The 21,383-nt window shown below is 38.6% G+C and overlaps 1 pseudogene; it reads right to left on the bottom strand.

Annotated features, from left to right (window-relative positions):
• Nucleotides 1-433: 433 nt before the first annotated feature.
• On the bottom strand, nucleotides 434-19,872 carry LOC120121328 (annotated as a pseudogene).
• Between the last annotated feature and the right edge of the window lie 1,511 nt (nucleotides 19,873-21,383).

Genomic DNA, 21,383 nt, shown 5'->3' with positions numbered 1-21,383 from the left:
AAAAATTGAACTTCAAAGATTAATGTTGTTGGAAAGAGCGGTTATAATAAATTATTAATTTATCATTAAAATATTTTTAAAAGAAAAATAAAAAACAGTTGAATCAATATTTCAATTTAGATTTTAACTTCTTAATTTACTGTTAGAATTTCATTCGGTCAAATTAAGAATAATATTTTTGTCGTATTTAATATTAATGTATAACTAAAATATTTTATTTGTAAATAAAAATCAGTGAAATCGATAACTCAATTTTAAGTCTACGATTTTCCTCAATTATCCAAGAAGAAAAGTCCAGAATTTGATATTTTTATGTACTTTCAATTAGGGAGGTCAATAATTTCATATAAGATAATTTTTCCAATATTAAAATTTCCAAATATTTTAGCAAATTAGAACTACCCCACAGAGAGAGCTTCGTTTTATTTTTAACAAAGGAAAGGCAAAACCTGGAAGAAAGAGGGGAAAATAATGGCAATTTAAAAACTGCCAGAGCCATTCCAATGTCAATATGCGACTGTACAGAGTCTATAGACATGTAACCACTTCACATGTCGGTTCAAGTCCGTCCCCATTACAAGTCCCTGATCGCACCCAATCTATGATTACGCTCCAAATCTTAACCAAATCCGAACCCTTCATTGGCTTCATGAATTGCGAGTAACAATCTCTCTTCCAGATGTTCCTTCGATGGATACTCGGGTAAATCCAATTGATTGAAACTGCATTAATCACAAAGAAATGCTTCCTATTAACAAACAAAGGTCTACAAGTAACTCAATGCAAATTGCAAATAACGGGCACAAAACCTGAAAGAGAAATCATTAACTAGCACGATTAACTGAAACGCTTCTTGTTAACCAAGAAAAAGCAGAAAACCCAAAAGAAGGAAGACATGGAGTAGCACATATATTGTCCAGGCGAAGTACATATCGGACAAATAGCATACAGATGACGGGACTGATTACCAGGTGTGAGCAGAAGGTAAGTGGTCAGGGCTACCATATGCTTTGTGAATCTGAAACTTCTGGGAACCTGAATACCTTGAAGTGCACTAAAACCTTCTAAAGGCACCTGTGAAATTACAAATCGAGAATTAACATTAGAGACCGGTTATGAAAAAAAAAATTATCTTCTAAACTACTATTAGACCCCTGGCATATGTCCACATACTCTAAAGAAATAAACAGTTATGATTTCAATATCTTAATCCTAATTCAAACATTAAATAGTCTAACTTTAGATTGAAATACAGTAAATAACTTTCAATATCACATTACAAATAGTATTATCGACAATTTCAGGTGTCATGTTACCTTTGAGGTTCCAGTCACAAATTGTAGAAGTCTAGCTTTATCCTCCTTACTGAACCCTTGAACCACCTCCCAGAACCACTGTATAACAGGTGATGCAGCAATATAACCGGAGTACTCAGTATTTGCCCTCATATCATCCACTAGGAAAGATAAACCGCAAATCAGGTCATATTCAGAAGATAGTGGCAAAATAAAGTATTCTAACATTAAATTTAATGGCTTACAATCTATTTCTGGAAGACCACTTATCAGTAACTCCAGTTCCTTGTCATTAAAATGGATATTAATTCCCTAGGAATTAATTCATTGAATCCTTCCAAAAATACATTTATTTGAGGACGAATAGCAGTGGTCAAACGATGCTCCGCAACTTAATCAACGTATCGGTGTTTATTCTCCTCAGTAACTTTAATATTCCGACCACCAGAATCAATTCATAGTCAGTCACCTGCATCGTATTTGGTAAAGATGGATTTATAACTGAGAAAATAGTTTTGCCACAATGGGCTTCATGATAGAATCAATGAAAAACAATACCAGTGTCCTTTCATATATATTAGCTTCTCCTCATCAGCATCAATGCTAAATGTAAGATCCAGGACATCACAATATCATTCTGAAAACAAAATTGAAAAAAGTTGAGGGAAGAGAAGTTGCTAAACAATACTCTCAAATAAACCATGAAAGCTAAATGCCAGGAAACCAAATAACTCAATTGCTCCATCTGCACTTAAGAAAAAGGGGGGAAATGCGGGAATCTGACATATGACACACCTCAAGCATCCACGTCAGGTTTTTGAAGTAATCAGGATCAATTGCTTCAATGTCATGATACGTAACTTTGGTCCCCAAGATATGCTTGTAGAAAGAACGGGTAAAGTGGACATCCAAGAGTTGCCCATCAAAAAGTGATTTGCCAACCTGGAAAATTTCAGTAACAAATGAATAAAAAGTTAAAAGGAAAAAAGTGTGTCAATCCAATAGGAAACTAGAGAAGATACTAACAACTCGTCCAACAAATTTGAAGTAAGAAAGATGTTCAGTTTGGTAGACTGAATTAGGCTGGAATGTTGATTCGTTGCCCACTGTCGTGAAAAGCAATGCTCCTTTGTCAAATATGACCCTGGATAACAGCTAGTACCATTCCCTTGTAAGCCCGCCAGCATCAATACCTTCTTCTCCTTGGAAGTGAACGGTCAACCTCCCCTTCAAATCTTGAGTTGACCGCATCCGCAGTTGGTTATATGAATCCTCAAGTATGTAAGCTCTTCTGACTGATATCCTTAGAGGACTGTGATGATGATCATGTTGTTGATGCTTTATTTTGGAACTGAAGTGGGCACGTTTATTATCAAAATCAACAAAGCGCGGAACCTTCAGCACGAGTGAAAATGACTTCTCAAGGAGCCCAGGATTCTGGCGGATGAAAGCATTTAACAACTTCCTATGCCTCTCTGAGAACTTCACAAAGGCAGAATGCTTCTCATCAAATTTTGAGACAGAAGCAGTAGTTTTCTGCACGCCAGAAGATGGAGTGCCGAATCCTCAACAACAGAAAGTACAGCCATGCCAAAAGCATTGACAGAACCTGGTTGTGCAGGATGTAATTTCTCGCACATCACAAAAAAAGATTCTATATATGGTAAGATGTTCTGAGTGCCTGCAAGTAAGGGTGGTGTTAAACCAGATTGTCTTGATGTGGAAGTCCTGGATGGAGCTAATAAACCTGGTACAGAATCTGAATAGGTCTCAATTTTACTTATGCAAGTGCTCACTCTATCTACAAAGGTTCTAAAGCTGTATTAATGTCCCACACCTGAGAAAGAGCAGAAGAACGCTCTGTTTCAGGAAGCAGCTGCAGATCCTTCTCTTTCTCAGTTATTGAGGTAACAAGGGTACTTAGTGCCTGTAAAACCCTTAAAATTGCAGCTCCATCAGAAGATGTTGTGCTGAGTAGAGCTTTCACTGTTTCACTGAACATCTTTAACTCATCCATGGCAGATTTAATCAAATTTTGAACAGCATCTGCTAGCTCAGAAATAAAAAGACGACAATGGCTTGGAGCAATAGCAACCAGCTTTTTCATTACCTCTGCCACCAGACTATATGCATTATCTGACAACCTGGGTAGGAAACATAACATGAGCCCAAGCAAATGGAAAGTGCATAATCATATTAAAAATTTAACAAAGAAAAAGAAATATCTGACAAAGGGTGCTAACTGCCACACCCAGACATTCTCTACATTGTAATTTTTTTCTTGTGAGGGCGTGTGTGTTTGGGTGGTGGGTTGGCAGGTGGAGTTTGTTGGGGGTGTCTACTGTCAAAATATATGGCATAAATTAGACATATATAGTTTACCCTTCCCGTGCAAGCAATGAACATAAAACCCGGAGCTCTGCTTGTGGGAGATTGTTCAGTGCACTCTGTGCATCACATTCATTACTTGCACCAGATGTTGATGAGGGTGTCGAGGAATCAACAGTCTTTAAAAGTGATTCAGCAACCACAGGAGCATCAGGATTCTCAGCATCAGACGTTGAAATTTGCAAAGCAGGTGTTTGTTCAGTGGATGATGCCTTCAATTTCTCAGATGAAAGAGGCTTCCTTTCCGCATGGTCAATGATGACATCCAACAGGTTAAGCAACTGGAGCAAAATTATAAATGAGCAAATAATGAACACACGGATGTAAAATCTTTATTAAGCTTACTACTTATCACCTGCTCAAGATGCGCTATACTTCTCAAGTACAGGGGTTGATGGAGAAGGCTCACAAGCAATGCTATGGAAAAGTTTCTTTCCTCCTGCTGCTCGATCATCAAAGCTTTTCCACGTGACTGATCATAATTTCTTAACTCTTTTACGGTAGGAAGTGGCAATCTAAGTTGAAGTAAGATCTTAGCAACATATGGATGATTTCGAGTCAAGTAAGTGAGAGTTTCAAGAACTCGCCTAGACACCAAAGGAGGAACTCCTACAAAGGGAAAAGTACATGATAAAATAAATCGCTCAGAACCCAAATACTACAGATTAAATCACGAACAAAACCTAAAATCTTCTCCAGAGAGTAAACTCGGTAAGAATAAGAAGATCCACCCAGAAAAAGATAAATCATCTAAGAAAGGGATGAGAAAAAATGAAATGTTATGATGGCATCCACATTGAGTCACTACGGATCATGAACTTGAATCATGTGTACAGAATATCTCACCATCGAAATGCTGAGGACGAGAATACATCACATTATTCTGGCAACCAAAAGCCTGTACGGTGGTTCAAATGCATTTGAATAATTGACAGCCTTTCTTGTATCAGCGTCAACATGTCCATCAATAATTTAACTAGCTCTGTTCTGGTTTCATTATGGGCACATAAATTCAAGAGAAGCTTCTGCAATGAACCTTTATATAGTGGCTGCAAGATCAAAGACGTTAGTGTATAAATCAAATCAAAGATAAACATCAAAAGGAAAAATTATCTGAGAGCACCTGCACCATGCGAAGTAACCGAACCATTGCTTGAAGAGCTTCTGGGCCAATTAAAGGGGTGCCTTCAGCTTAAATTAGCTTAGCAGAAACAGATCTGCGTGACACAATACTTCCCCCCATCCTGTTGAAGCTGGATCCAATACCTTCGCCTCTCCTAGAAGATTCACCTCTGTGACTCCTAGGGTACATCCCAAACAAGTTATGATTATGATACCGATGTGCAAATCTCTCACGCAACATGTTTGCCTCCGCCACAAGGGCTGGTGTGAGATTAGCAAGAATAGCATCCGAAGATGTTAATAGAAACTGAGGATAAAAAATAACAAAAGGAAAATGACTAGACATCTTCAACTTACACTGAAAATTTAACCACAATATAACAGCTTTATACCTCTTCCCGTAAATCAGAAGGAATGTTGCGATTATTGAGACCGTGTCCATTTCAACTGGTTGACCTTCAAGTTCTTGAGATTGATGAAGCCTTTGTGCTTGCTGTTGTGCAAGAACTTCAGCTCGGATGTCAGGGGGAAGGGCAGCAAGAAATTCTGGATCAATCCCCAGAATTTTGTTGTTCAGCATTTGAAGGCTGTGCCACTGGACCCTGCTGAGCTGAAAGAACTTCAGTACGCAACTCCTCCGGAAGAGCATCCAAAACTGCAGGATCAATTGATCCAGAACCACCATCACTATTCATCTGCTGCTCTCAGCTGTACTATCCTGATCTGCTTCTCGGCTAGAATTCTCTGAAACCTCAGTAACACTATGAAGAGGTACATCCCTCCCACCAACAGCAGTGAATTCCCAAAAGTCAGATTTGTCCTTCTTGAACGCGCAGCTTGTGGATCAACGATTCTGTCAGACCTTGCCTTTCTCCACCATCATCATGGCCATCTGCACTTCCAATCTCAACATCAAGGCTACGAAGGCTTTCCCCTAAAGTAGCCCCACTACCACTACTATCTTGGCTCACTGCTTCAATAACACGAACAGCTGCATCATTCTGCTCAAATTGCATTTCAACAGATTGTGGATGTATTCTTGATGCATCTGTTCCTTGCAGAGAGGCAGTAACTGCAGGTCTCCCATCAGCATTGAGAGAGCTATCAACTGCTGCAGAACATGGAGGCATATTAACATTTTCATTATTTTCATTGTTCACTACAGGAATGTCAGGTCTTTCATCAGGCCCTGATCCCTGTAACTGACTACCTTCACCATGAGTCTGAGGTTCCATTGTTGATGTGTTGTGATTAGAAATTTCTCAGGTACACGCCGCCTGAGTTGGGAAACAAGCAGCTCTTCAAGGCCTTGTGGTACAGTGGCTGCACTGGACCCACTGCTTTGTTGGCTCTCATCAACCCACAAGTTCAAACGATGGCTGTGACCCCATTCCTTAAAGATCGGAAAATAGTATCCAGCCGTGATGAGGTGTTGTCTGAGTTTCTCTAGAAAGAATAATATCAGGGGCATTTTCTGGAGAAGACCAAAACAGAGAGGTGGAGGGTGATTAAAATGGAGATCAATGTAGAACTACAAAATTAATGAGCATTCAACTGTAAATTACCAAAAGTACATATTAAAATACAGAAAGTAAAAACCTGACTGCCTTGTGGAGGCTGAGAGCAGTGATGAAGGTCCCACTAAAAGAGGATGTGTTGAAGAGCCTGAATTCTCACCACTGCGCCCCAAAGGACTGTAAATAGATGTTGTACGTTCATGTCGTCTAGAACCAAAAACTTCAACTGGCATTACATGAAGATTTCATTGGCAAAACTGTGGTCTCTGCCAAAACATCAACATGATCAAACATATCCACCCCATTCATACCTCATCTAACCTTGGAATAACTCCACCCTCATCATCATCATCCAATACTTCATCATCAAATTCATCATCATCAATCTCATGATCATCTTGATCTGTGTCAGGATGAGAGAGGTGATGTACATTATCTTCCTCCAAATCATTTTGGTCCTTATCTTTGTCATCGTCATCTTCATCCACTCCATCCCCCTCATCTCCTGACATATCCTCAGCCTCTTCATCATCAAGTTTTCTTGCTCATGGGGCTGGATTTCAAAATGAATGCCCAGATTGTCTACACCGTTTCCAAGACCCCTTCCATCCTCAGAAGTTTCTTGCATATATCATCTTCAGTAGCAGGAGCAAAACTTCCATCAAGATCTTGGTCATGTTCCATATCATCTGTAACAGCTTCAGACCCACCATAATTTTGGACAGTATTGAATGATTCAACATACCCAGCTGCAACAGCATCGCGATTAGACTGAGATGCCAATTCCGTGAACTGTGATGCATCAGCAACATCATCTGCTCTCCCAGACTGATTGTGATCAGCAGGTTTGACAGAATTCTCACCTTTGATAGCAGAAGAATCAGCAGAATGGACATACTCCTTGGTTATAAGTTCCAAAGCTTTGATGAGTCCCGTTACAACTTTAGGCGACTCAGCATGATCCAAATCCAACACTTCAAGCATCCGTGTTAATGATGCAACCAAACCAACATCTATAAAAGTGGCAGGAGCTTCTGCTGAGATGCATGAGCTAGTTGGTGCACGAGCAACTAGTATATCATTCAACAGATCAACAAAGTCTGCATATCACTACTTGGAGGTTTGAAACCTTCACCCGAATCAACAAAGTCATTGAAAATACAATTAATCTCAGTAAACACCCTCTTCCTGGCCTCTGCAGAACGCACACAAGAGGCAACCAGAAATTGACTGGTCCTGACTGCTAGTTTATGCCTCCAGTCACCATCAGTTTTGCTTTCCTTCTTTGAACTCCAGGAACAAGGAATAAAATTGTGAAGGAAGTGGTGAAATATTCCACAAGTGGATAAACAAGCTGAGCTCCTTTGATGAGGGACCCTGCAGCTACTAATTTCACTATCTTTCCGGAGCAGAACATGAACAAATGAAGTGTACATTAACAGAAACTTGGACAAAAGTTTCATGATGAAGACCATCTTTGCAAGTGCCGCAGAAGCATCTTGACCAGAGGCTTCATTCTCCTTGGACACGGTTGCAATGGCCTTTCCTTTACCCTTGCTGGAAGCAACATCAATTTCCATATCAGTTGATGATGGTGCATCAACAGACACCTCTATTCTGACATCATCTGTCAAGGGAGGTACAAATGCACTAACCGAATCCAAAAGAAGCTCAATCACATTACCGAGCTTTCAGAAGTGCATCTAACAGACATTAGAATTTGAATCATGCCCAATCCCTGGACAACCATCTCAATTTGACAGACAGACTTAACAGACTGCATAAATACAACTGGATCACGTGAAACGACAGAACTTAAATTGACAAGGAAATTACGCGGACTGATCCTTCCATTAGAATGCCTGTTAGCCATAGTCAAAAGACTGCTTTATTTCAGCTTCCATTGCCTGCTGCAAGGTTTGAGGATCTTCAAGGACATGATGGATAATGGTAGCCAGGGCCGGTCTTGATATTTTAAGGGCCCTAGGCAAAATAAGAGAAAATGGCCCTTAAAAAAATAATTTAAAATTCAAGAATAAATTTCGGTAAACGCCAAACAAATTTTTTTATTAAAAAATATACGAGTAGATTCTATTACATTAACCAACATTATTTTACCAAATATAAAGAGACATAACAATTTTTCACTCAATTTACTCCTATTATATCTTCAATCATCTCTTAGAATCGTTTCTCTCAATCAAAAATTGACGTCTCACCTACAAAACAACATACACAAATTCTCATAAGAAACGGGTTCTTCTAGCATTTTGAGATGCAAAGTCATTGATAATAACATCAACATCAATGTTTCCTATCATCTCCTTCTCAATAGCTAATATTGCTAAACCATTCAACCTTTCTTGTGACATTGATGACCTCAAGTACGTTTTATTAATTTAAGCTTTGAGAAACTTCTTTCGCTGAAGCTACAGTCACAGGCACAGTTAATAAAATCCTATAAGCAATTGAAGCATTCGGATAACAATCTGCAAATTTGACAAACTTAAGAATTTCAATGGCGGATAACAATTCGTCGGCAAAGTCATTTGTAAGACTTCAATTCAGAGAAAAGATCATCTAAGTCAACATCCGATGAATTGCCATGAGAAAAGGTAGAATGAAAATGAACACAACATTCTTTCAACTCATTATCATCTAATGACTTTAACTTATTTGAATCATATAAAAATCCAAAAATACTTTCAAATGTCTTCAATTCTCAAATCTATTCTTCAAAGAAGTATTGCCATATCTACCACAACCAAAAATAATTGACTCTAAATGACTCTTCAGGCGATTCAACTTCGTTATCCTCATTATTTCTCTCCAAAAATTTCTTCCTAATCACACAACGTTTTGTGTGAAAGATAGGCTCCACATCCATTCAAGAGCAAGACTTTTAGCTACATTCATACTAGTTGTAAAGCCTTCATCTCTATATTTTCAAAGTAGAACATCACACCTTCTAATTGCCTTATGGTAGTATCAATGCACATAGACTTAGATTGTAATTTCTTGCTTACCATATTAACAGAAAATAAATGTCATACCAAATCACAACACCAAGCAAAAACTCAAAACTTGAGAGTGCATTCACCAAACTTTCAGCTTCACTTTTGACTTTGCATCATTTTCACAAGATTCATATAACTCACACAAAGCCATCTTATTTGGGGACATTGAAATCTAATAGCTTTGACACTTTTAATTCGACTCTCCCATCGAGTATTTGATAAATATTTCACAGTTAATTCAGGAACATATCAAGTAAAATTTCCATCTCTTTGTAGAACCCGAAAACAATGCTATATGCGTTGAACAACTCCAAAAAAGAAATAGCTTTAACACAAGAATGTGCCATATCACCAAGAGTGAGATTTAGACTATGACAAGCACAAGACATGTATAATGCTTTTGGATTAATTTCAAGAAATCTTTTTGAACACCTTGGTGCTTTCCTTTCATATTAGAACCGTTATCATAACCTTGTCCCCTCACATCATCAACATTAAGATCAAGAGACTTCAAAACATTTTGTAGTTCATTAAAGAGTCCTAATCCAGATGTATCATCCACTTTTAGAAACTCCAAAAAAAACTCCTCAATTTAACTTTGTTATTTAATATATTAACACATCGAACTATGAGGGTCATTTGTTTGATGGCTCACATCAGGCGTACAATCAAGAATTATGGAAAAGTATTTAGCCTCTTTAATGATCTTATGATAGAATTTCTCACACTTTGAGACAAAAGGGAAATGAACTCATTTGAATTTTATGTCCAAGATAATGATAATGAATTTCACGATCCTGAATGCGTCTAACAGATCTTGCATAATGACATCAAACTCTGTAATCATTTCAATCAATCCCAGAAAATTACCATTGTTATCTTGATAGTTTTTCATTAGATCCTCGAAATGCAAGATTAGTTTAGCAGACATTTCACAACTGAGAATATTCTTTGTAACACTTGTCTCCAACGTTCTTTCTCTTTCATAATCTCTTTTTGCAAATTTTTATCGATTGTTTGATTTTTATCCAATCTTACTCTCAATTCATTCCAAATATTCATATTAGTCATATGTTCAACACTATTTTCATGTTGTTTAAGCCTTTGGCTAATATGTTTCCAATCACTTAAGCCATCATTGCTAACAAACTTACATTACTAATCGATTTGAACAACTTGCAACAAAAACAATATACTTTGTCAACATTTTTGGAAAAACTAACCATTTCTATCACTAGTCTCACCATTGCTCAACTTTCTAGAATAACATGCATATGAGAAATGTCTATATATTTATCAACAGGAAATTCAAGATCCATTTCTCTTATGGGCCCTTTTTCAACTAATATATCCCTCGTATTATTGTCAAGATTCTCCCAATTTATAGATCATATATATTCAATGAGGAAGTGTTTCTTCACCAATGCCTAAATTTTCAACATTTTCATCAATTGGCACATCATTAAAGTCAATTGGATCATTCACTTCATCATTCACATTTTCAGGATTTTCGGTATGCAAATTTTCAGTTGATTGATTCAAAGTTTCATGAGAATCATCCTTTTTAAACACAAATTTGTCAAGAGCACCTTTTTGTGACTTCTTTAACTCCTCCTCTAGCTTCCTTTTTTTTTCTTTTTTCACTTCCAGACAAATGTTTTTTAGGCAACATCTCATCAAAGAGTCAAACACAAACAAATTCTAATAATAAGTATAAGATTCCTATAAAAAAAGTATAAGAAAGAACATTGCACCTGGATTCTTCAATTAGAATGTAACCCATTGGAGTAAGATAAAATCCCAAATTCCTAATTTGATAATTGACACTGTTGACATAAATATTAATAGTTATAACATGAACACCAAAATAAAAACATCATTAAGAGAGCAAGTGAGTGGATACATAAAATCTCTTATCAAATAGAGTCTGACATAAAATTAAGAGCTTTTAAATAAAGCCTGGAAATGAGAGCGAATTGGACTAGAAATGAGAAAGTAAAGAGAGCAAGTGAGCGGATACAATAAATTAAGGGCTTTTAAATAACATGTATCACACTGTTACCCACATTTGGAGGATGCGGAGCTATTAAGCTATTAGTTATTTCATTATTCAGTTGTTTATTAATTATTAGGCATGGGGATGGAATTGAATTTTTGAAGCATTAATCTAGGATTATAAAACCTTTATAACTTCCTCCCTCCTGCCCCTACGGCTCTATACCTTTCAAAAACACATTGTTGCCAAACTAAGATACATTTTGGATTAGTTCATTATGAAATATCCCATGAAAAAGTTATTATTGTTTGTAAAGTAAACAAGGGCAGAGACCACCTAGTTCACACATGTTCTGTCAAAAGCATGATTATATCAGTTTAATGGAGGTTCAAGATTTTTTTGATCAAGCAAAAAGAAAAAATGCTATTTTCCATGTGTTTTCCTGAAAAAAAGGGTTGGAACTGCAAAGTGAGGGCAAACAAAAGTGACTTGGCAGCAACTTCATTACATGCACTGTTAAACTATTCATAAAACAAAAAGTGAGACCAAGAGAAAGATTTGTTCCTAAAAGCAATTTCTTTAATTATTGTCTTGATTAATGTCCACGGTCATGTTTGATTCTCAAAATTAAAAGCAGGTTTTCTATGCTTTCACATAATGTTCAACAAAAAGGAATCTTGTGTGTCGGTTATTCCAAAGTAAACAAAATCAAAGGCAAAAGTCCATTGATGATTGATCCTCTCCCCTCTTCTTCTTCTTTCCATTTCATTCATATTTTTACACACACAAAAAAAACATAAAAATCATTATCAAATAACAAAGAAAGTCTACGAACTGATTAAAACACCATGACTAACCTCGTTTTCTCCGAAAGCAAAGCGATGGAATCTAAGCAGAAGAACATGAGAACTGAGAAGCAACCCTGAATGCTCAAAATCATTCAAGTACGATGGATTCAGGTCTCTATTGACAATAAACTTGAGGTGGGTTGAATACAAAAGCACCAACGCACAGATTGATAGTCGTGGTGTTAGCCTGTTAGGGATTGAAAGTTTCAATTTGGGGTTAGAATATAGAAAACAAGATAGATTGTTGAGAAGAATGGGCCCCTGCTTTTCCTAGATTCGTGATTTTGTGCTCTGAGAAGTTAAAAATATTTGAGAAAAATGGGCCCCCTTCAAACCTGGGCCCTAGGCGGTCGCCCCCCTCGCCTGGGCTCAGGGCCGGCCCTGATGGTAGCAGCTACATTATCAAACCCAGGAAAAAGACTACTAGTTGGCAATGAAAGAAGTGAACTTACACCCCCACCATCAAGAAAATAAACGGCTATAGAATGGGTTCTAGTAAGAGTAGCACATTGCTGTAGGACAGCATGCATTGTTTCTGATGGAAACTGGCTCCTAATACAACTACAAGCAATCTCTATCAGTCACTTCTGCTCATGAAGATCGATATGTCTTGCAGATCCAAATGAAGAATGCAACTTACTTTTCTTATCCTCATCAATACTAACAGATGTCTGCAGACAACTAACATTGTCCCTTTTCAACTGCTCAACAATTTCAGTATTCAATTTTTTATCCACCTGAAGTAGCCTGTCAAGAGCAAGGAAAGCAGTAGTTACCCACTTCGGAGCTTGACGCTTCTCCTTGTCTACCGAACCAGAGTCCCACTCAGAGAGTAAATCAGTTACCAGTTTTATCAGTCCCGCCTTCGCGGCAATTTCCCGTGACCCCACATCCACGTAAAGAATTAATGCAAGAACAAGGAAAAGGGCAGAGAGCAGAGAATTGTTTCTGTTTTCAGAAGCAGAACTAGAATTTCTCACTTGGTCAAGAATGAAAGAAATGACTCTGGACCTATATCGACCATCATTTTTGGAGCATATTAATACAAGGAGATCTCTAACTGGGAAAGCTAGAGGTTCCTTCATCTGAAGCAGCTTTGTACATGTTGACAACAACTCCTCAAAAGGAGGAAGCTGGACCATCTCTTCTTCAAGTTCCTGACTACTGTCATTTATAACATCTACATTTGTGTCAGTTTCAGAGTTCCCAAGAGATATGGCAAGTGCACGAGCAAGTTCATCATCCTCCTGGGTTTCCTCTGGATGGGAGAATAACCACTCCATTGCCAATTCCACACTATTAGATCCAACTTGCCTCAGAGCTTCTTCTGCCCTAGACCTGGAAAATCCCATCTCTACAATTGTTGCTATGGTGGTTTCATTAGGAGGGGGGCCCATAATATGAGCACTATTGCTGCTGGGAACATCTTTCACTTCAACACCAGAGTAAATGTGCCTAATAATAGAAATAACTTTAGTGATGAAATCATAACTGCAATCAGTAAACTGTGGATTATAGGAAGCACAGCCTTGAGCACCATAGATTGAAGCACCTTCACAAAAGTTTCAGCATCCCTTGGGAAAGGAACATCTCCACTTCCAAGTGGTTGCACAAGCAGATGAAATTAGTGTACCAAAAACCCATAGTGAAAATAATGGAAGCATAAATCCCATGAAAGCAAACCAAAGAAAGAAGAAACCCACCACAACAAACCAAAGAAAACAAAAATCCTCACAGCAGAAGCAAAGGAAACAAAAGCCCATCACAAAACAAAGAAACAAATATAGGGGTAAGTATTAAGTAGGAGAAGGGGCGGTAATGAAGACGGTGGATAGGTTGATCTTGCCGATCGACGGTGGAGTCGACATATTTTTTTAATAGGTAATTTGATAAAGGAAAAGAAAGAAAGATGGATTAGCATTTTAGAGAAGGAAAAGAAAAGAAGATGAGGAAGCGTTGAAGTGTGAGAAAAAAAAAAGTAAAGTTAATATTTCGGAAACCCAAGTAAAGACCAATTCTTTTTACTGTTGTATTTTTACTGTTTAAGATATTGATTTAATTATAAATTTAGTCTTTTAATTTTATAAATTTAGTCCTTCAACTTTGAAGTATTTAAGTTACTGAATGAAATCTATAGTATTGAAATTACTCTAAGATATTTGAAGTCTTAAAGTTACTTATAAAATTTAAGGTAGAAAAATAGCAACCTAAGAAACTGATACATCGTATCAATTTATATGGTACATCGTACTAGAACGATCCGAAATGATACCCCTCCTCATACCAAATTTTAGAGACCTAACGAATTGCGATCCCGTTCCACGTTCCTGTACCGGAGCGTACCGCGATTAGGGATGGCAACTCAACCCGAATCCGACGGGTTTCGACCCGACCCGATCGGGTCGGATTTTTTTTAAAAAAAATCGGGTTCGGGTCGGGTCGGGTTTTTTTTAAATGTACTGTTCGGGTCGGGTCGGGTTTAGGGTGAAAAAAATCCGACCCGACCCGATCCGAAAAATATATATAATTTTATCCTATATATTTAGGGATAATTACAATAATGTCCCTCCATATATAATTTTTTTTCAATTAAGTCACTGTTTTCATTGAATAAATTTTTTTTATTATTATTTCGGGTCGGGTCAGGTTTCTAAATCATATATTCGGGTCGGGTCGGGTCGGGTGAAACCTTAATTTCGTCGGATCAGGTCGGGTCACAGGTGAAAAATCCTTTCTTATCGGGTCGGGTCGGGTGGCCCAAAAACCCGACCCGACCCATTGCCATCCCTAACCGCGATTCATGTGACTATGGTTCTCCATCTTCCTTTTCATCCTGCTTTACATTACCATCATCCATATCCATTGGAAATGCTGGTGTCCTATTAACTTCAAATAGAAATTGGCTGGTAGCTTCGAAAGTTATCAAAATCGATTGAACAACTCCACATATCCATAAGCAGTTTAATATAATAGCATTACAAGAATCTGGCCTGTCCTGGAACACCATCAACGAAATCATAACCTTACCGAAGTAGCGACACTTTGTTGACACAGATGCTTCTGAACCTGGAGAATTAAATGACCTCCAAAGTTCATGTGACCCAATGCAATAGAGGCAAAACTAGAGGAAACAGATTTTGATGCAGGGATGAATTACAGTATCACCGACGATGAGAAAGTAACATCACTTTTCCCACTCTTGAAATAAATGGGTAATATGGAAGGAAAGGGACTTATCATATCACAGCAAGAGGTGTGATAAGATCTCAGATGGTCAAGATCCTTTTTTGTTGGCAGTTTCAGAAGCATTTGTTGGGGTGAATGATTGGCTGCAAGGCGCATGTTTGAACCCTAGATACCAATCTCTGATGATGCCACCAGATCGGCCAAGGTCACGATAAAGGTTTAGGAGGTCAAAGAACTGGGATTCAGCACTCCATCCTGGTGTCCTTCTCCTTAATAAGGGATCAAGGAACCGTCTAAAGATGTTCAACCTTTGCTCAAAAGCATCACTTGCACTCGTTTCCAGTTGCTGGAATCAGGATCGGCAGAACTAGCACTAGCACCATCATTGTCCAGTTGAAGCTTGGCATTCAAGGAGAGCAATCTGCCACAAAATTTCACGATGAACACAACCAATGTCTTCCAGAACATCTTTACTGCCATTTCCAAGTTCAGCAAGCAAGCACTAACCCAACGGTTATCTTTGGAAGCAGCAAGAAATAGAAGGAACTCAACCAGGAAAAGGGGGAGAAAGACTCCATCTTCGGGCATCAACTTGGGATCCAGTAAAAAGGACCCTGAAGCAGAACCAAATCCAGTTAAAGCTTTCTTCAATTTTTCCCTAAGAGAAGAACAGAAGGCACGAGCTAGAGGAGCAGAGTGACGCTGAGTAACCCCTTAAAAACCATGGTGCTGTGTAAAGCAGTAGACATGCCCTCGGATGATTTTACAATACTGGGCCTTAAAAGAAGCTTCAATATAGCTTCAATTCCTGAATTCTCCACAAACAGGCGACATGTTTCAGAATTATCGATAGTTTATGAAGCAAAACCATAAGATGCAAAATGCACAATTGAAGAAATGCTCATCACTGACTCGTTCAGCTGCAGAATCCACTGCCATGACAAGGCAACGGTTTTCTTCATTTCCTTTGTCTCAGAATCAGTTTCCATTGCAGTGCTCTCATAACTTTCTCCAGAGATGATAATCCAGAGAAACTACTACTGTCCCCGAAGGAATCAATTTTATTTACAATATCGATGATTATATCAACACCACTGCTTCTCAATGAAGATGCATGGCGCAAAAAGCTCTTCAACTGCATTAGCCAAAGAACAATTGCTTCATTCATCGCCAGCACATACTTCTTGCTAGTAAAGATATCAACAAGGAACCGCAATGCTGAAGTTTACTTCACAGCCTCCAAGCCTTTGGCATTAAGACATACGGCACCAAGGCCATTTGGGACGCATGTTATAGCCTTTGAAGATGGAAGTATGCCTGATAACACTGAAAACAAAAGGCATCCGGACCCAAATCAAGCAGTGCAGGAAGACATGGGATCTTTATGGATAATTTTCACTCATAACAGTCACAGCTGAGTAGTAAATACCCCTCCAAATTTATCTGCACTCCCAAATATGAGTGACAATGTATCAGGCAGTGAACTTTCATTAAGATTCTGCGGTCTAGTGGAGTTTGCAGGAGCATATGTAGCAGAACCAGAGCCTTCAAAAGTACCTTGATAAGCCTCTTTGTGAATACAACTGATCACTGTATCCAGAGCATTCACCATAGACTGTAGAATTATCATTTCCACCAAGATACCAATAGCTCTGTGCACTTCTATCTGTAGCCTCTGAGCTGAAAGTTCCACTCCACCCAGTTCTCTAAGCAATGTTACAGCTGAACTACTGTAATCCATTAGCTTCTGTAGAGCTTTTACAGCCAAATAGACAAGACACATATGATTGGGGTCAGAATCCTCTAAGAGAGGTAAAAAGGTTGGAACCATTCCTGACCCTCTAATATTACTTCCCGATGCTGAGGAAGAATTATTATGAAGCAGATAGAACTGAAGAAGGGCCTCAACAAAAGAGAGAGATGACGGATCACTGGAACCTTTGAGTGACAAAACTGCCTTCTAGAGCACATTCAGGAGGATCATCCGATTCCCTGCAGTAAAACTAATACTTGATCCACTCAAAATCCGTGCTCTGTCATGAGATGTTTGAATATGCAGCTAACTGAGCACCCAATGCAAGCATCGCAAGAGTTCTAATATTTCCTGGAATAGTTTCTTCTGACCGCACTATCTTGATAATTCATTTGTATACTCCGGTTCATTTGCAAAAAAAGATGACAGCTCATCATTAGCATCATTAGACTTAACAAGCACAATAAAGCAAGAAGGCAAATCCTGCTGTACAGCCTGCATACCTGGGCGACCGAAAGGAATGCACATCTAATTCTTGTTAGAATGAAAACCAGAGCTCAGGTGGTACATTATACTGCTCAATACATTGCTTCGTTATCAACAGATCATCCTCCTCCTGCAAATGCAGATCTGGAATGTGTATGGCTCTTGTAGAACTTGAATTGCCAATGCTTTCTTCGTTGCTTTGAGTATTGAGCCCATGAAATTCAAAATAAAGGTCAGACCCAATCCGATTTGACTTATCACAATCATTTTCCATGTCGGACGGAAACAAGGTAATCCATTCCACCTGTGATCTCTCATTTGACAAAACACACGATTACAAGCCCAACCCCTCCTCCTTGCTCCCCCATCCCTGAGCAAGAGACAGAAGATAGCTGTTTACCGAGCCCCATCCAATCAGCTTGCCACTACCATGGACCTTAGATGGATTTATTTTAACAAGAGCAGAAAGAGTCTTAATGTAGCTATAAGAACTTCAGGATCAGTGGATGAAAAGTAGAAGCTTGAAATGCTGAAAGGAGAATGGCAGTTGTATTAGATGAAACAACATGGAAGACAGAGAGAGAGCATCCAATAATTTATAAGTTTGCAAGTTACTGTGGTTAAAAAACAATTTCAGACTCCATCTCAGCATACCTCCAAGCCATCAAATGAACTCTTACTGTGGCAATTCTCCAAGATTGTTTGCATACTCGTAGTATTTGAAGAACCGCATGCTTTGGAAATGGACTATCATCTTCTAGAAGTTTATCTGATAGTAGATCTTTCCTACAAGACAAGTAAGTCTTGAAATATGTATCAAAATGAAGAAACAGTGGCCTCCAATGATGAAAATTCCCGAGTTGAAAGCAACAATGAATGAGACTTTTTTTTTTTGATAGAAAGTAGGCTTCATTAAAACCTCCTTCAAGCCCTGCTATGTTATGAAGGTAACATGACGGAACAAAGAAGGAGGAAAGAGTGCCATGAAACTTTTATTCACAAGAGCCAAATTACAAAGACTGAACAAACTCCTAAACTTCAACTGAAGAACATAAGACTTAAAAACAAACCACCTAACAAACAGGAAAATACAATTCCTACTAATCAGCACGATCATATAACCCAAAAATCACCCTATCCATCTTTAGCTAGTTTGTCAGCTTCCCAGTTTGCCGCCCTCAAATATGCCTAAATGTAATATCTTTTCCGGTCAACTCGAACTATATCCTTCACCAAGGATAGATGCATAGGGGGCTTAAACCCGTATTCTGGATCCACTTCAGAGCGTTAGATGATCTGATTCCACGATAAAATCTCTGATTTGGGACAAAATCCAACTCCTCCATAAGACAAATCCCTCTTTTAATTGCCAACAACTGCCAAGATAGGAGGACCACCCCTACTGATTCAGAGAACCACTGTAGCAATAGTCCACTGCTATCCCGAACCAGACCACCAATATCCTTTTTCCCACCCCGAAACCATCGCTCCATCAACATTTAACTTTAGAAACCCATCCGGTGGAGGAACCCAGCAAGCTGATTGATAGCAACCCTTTCCTGATCTACCTGCCGAATCTGCAAGTTTCAAATCACCTACAAGAGAATCTAAAGGAATGCTCACATCCTTGAAACGAGCACTAAACCAGGAAGCCACTCTAAATCTAACAATGAAGGATAATCTGACCAAATCCAGCTTCCTTTCTGAAAGATAATCCCATTTCTACATTTCAAGACCGACCACAACTGCCCTAGGAATGAATTTCCAAATCAAAGAGTTAGTCATAAAATCATCCCCAAAATTATAAAGTCCATGGTACACTTTGGAATCACCAACGACACATTCCACATTTTCAAGAAGGAAGCCCACAGACCCCACGCAACCCTACAATGCAGAAATAAATGGGAAACTGATTCCACCTCCCGACCACACAAAACACAAAGCTGATCAACAATCTCTGCAACACCTCTCTTAGCTAACTCCTCTTTAACCGGTACTCTTTGCTGCACTAATTGCCAAACAAACATTTCCACCCTTGGAGGAGCTAAACCTGTCCAAATATTCTTTTCCCAATTCACATGATTATGCTCAAAACGACCTTGGTCAAAGAAAGAGTTTATACAAGACTTTGCTGTGAAAGTTCCTTCCCCATTCCCTAACCAAATCCAACAATCATCTTCAGCAGGAAAAAGGGAGGTATTATTCAACATAGTGATCAACTGCAGCCACTGTTCAATTTCCCAATCAGCCAAGTTCCTTCTCATTTGGATGTCTTACACCCAACCCGAAGCATTCTTCACCATAAACTCCATCACTTTGCCCACTCTATTATTTGATAAAACATAAAGTCTAGGAAACAAAATTTTCAAGGGAACATCACCCAACCATACATCATTCCAAAACTCCACAGCTTCCCCATTTCCAGCCTTCAAATGCATATTCCTTCTAAGACAATCTCCAAAATCATCACTGTTGAAGAAGTTTTTCACCACACCTTTCCAAATCCACGATGCACGAGCTGACCACGAATTCCCCAAAATAATGGAATTCGGATCCAGATTGTAAACAACACAAACTACTCTCTTCCACCAAGACTTTTTTTTCAGAAGTAAACTTCCATACCCATTTCCCTAGTAAGGCTCGGTTCATTAGTGCTAGATTAGGGACCCCTAGACCCCCCAATTCTTTGGTTTAGTAACCAACTTCCAGTTGACCCAATGGATTTTTTCCTTGTCCATCGAACCCCCCACAGAAAAGAAGCCATGATAGAATTAAGTTTAAGTAGCACAGCAGCTGGAATTCGAAACATAGACAGAAAATAGATCGATAGAGAGCAAAGCATCGATTTGACCAATACCACCCTTCCCGCTATCGACAACGATTTGGCTATCCAGCCACTCAATTTAGCATGAAATCTCGCCACTATAGGATCCCACATAGCCAATTCCTCTTGTACCTCAAAGGCAGTCCTAAATATTCCGATGGAAGATATCCTACCGAGCAGAATATAACGTCTGCCCAAGTAGCTAACTCCCCATCTTCAACATTTACTCTAAAAATCATGCTTTTGCCTAGATTTAACTTCAACCCTACCAGAAGCTCATAAATGAGTAACACTCTTCTAACATTCCTCAACTCATGAATAGAGCGTTTACTGAAAATTATAATCATCCGCAAATTGAAGATGTGACAGTTGAATTCTCCCTTCAGCCCTCTCTCTCAAAAATCAATGCTCATTTGCAATAAAAGAGCAGTCCAAGATGTTCCTCCCCGGAATAAAAGCAAATTGGGACGGACTCATAATATCATTAATACACACTCAACCTTCTAGCTAAGACCTTAGAATAACTTTATATAGACCTCCCACTAGGCTAATTGGCCTAAATTCTTCCAACCCCTCCGGATTTGCCTTCTTTGGGATAAGAGAAATGAAGGAAAATTCACCTCCGGATCTCACTCCTTCCTACATAGAATTCCCTAAAAAAATCGCATCATATCATCCTTCAAAATATTCCAGAACTTCTTAAAAAACCCTAAGTCATACCATCCGAACCCGAAGCTTTGTTGATATCCGAATGAACAATAGCTTCCCAAACTTCCTCTTCAGAAAAAGGCTTCTCTCAATGCTAAACACTGACCTTCCGAGAGCCTAAGAAAATCCAGATTAATTCCTCTACCTCCAGGTGTTTTTTTATTTATACAAGCTCTTGAAGAACTCCATCACTTAAGCTTTAACTGACCTAGGATCTTCTATAACTTCCCATCAACTTTGAGG

The sequence above is a fragment of the Hibiscus syriacus genome, unplaced genomic scaffold (assembly GCF_006381635.1).
Source record: "Hibiscus syriacus cultivar Baekdansim isolate YM2019G1 unplaced genomic scaffold, ASM638163v2 tig00110370_pilon, whole genome shotgun sequence".
NCBI classification, from domain to species: domain Eukaryota; kingdom Viridiplantae; phylum Streptophyta; class Magnoliopsida; order Malvales; family Malvaceae; genus Hibiscus; species Hibiscus syriacus.
Note: the sequence above shows the minus strand (reverse complement) of the source record. Positions and strands in the feature narration are given on the sequence as shown.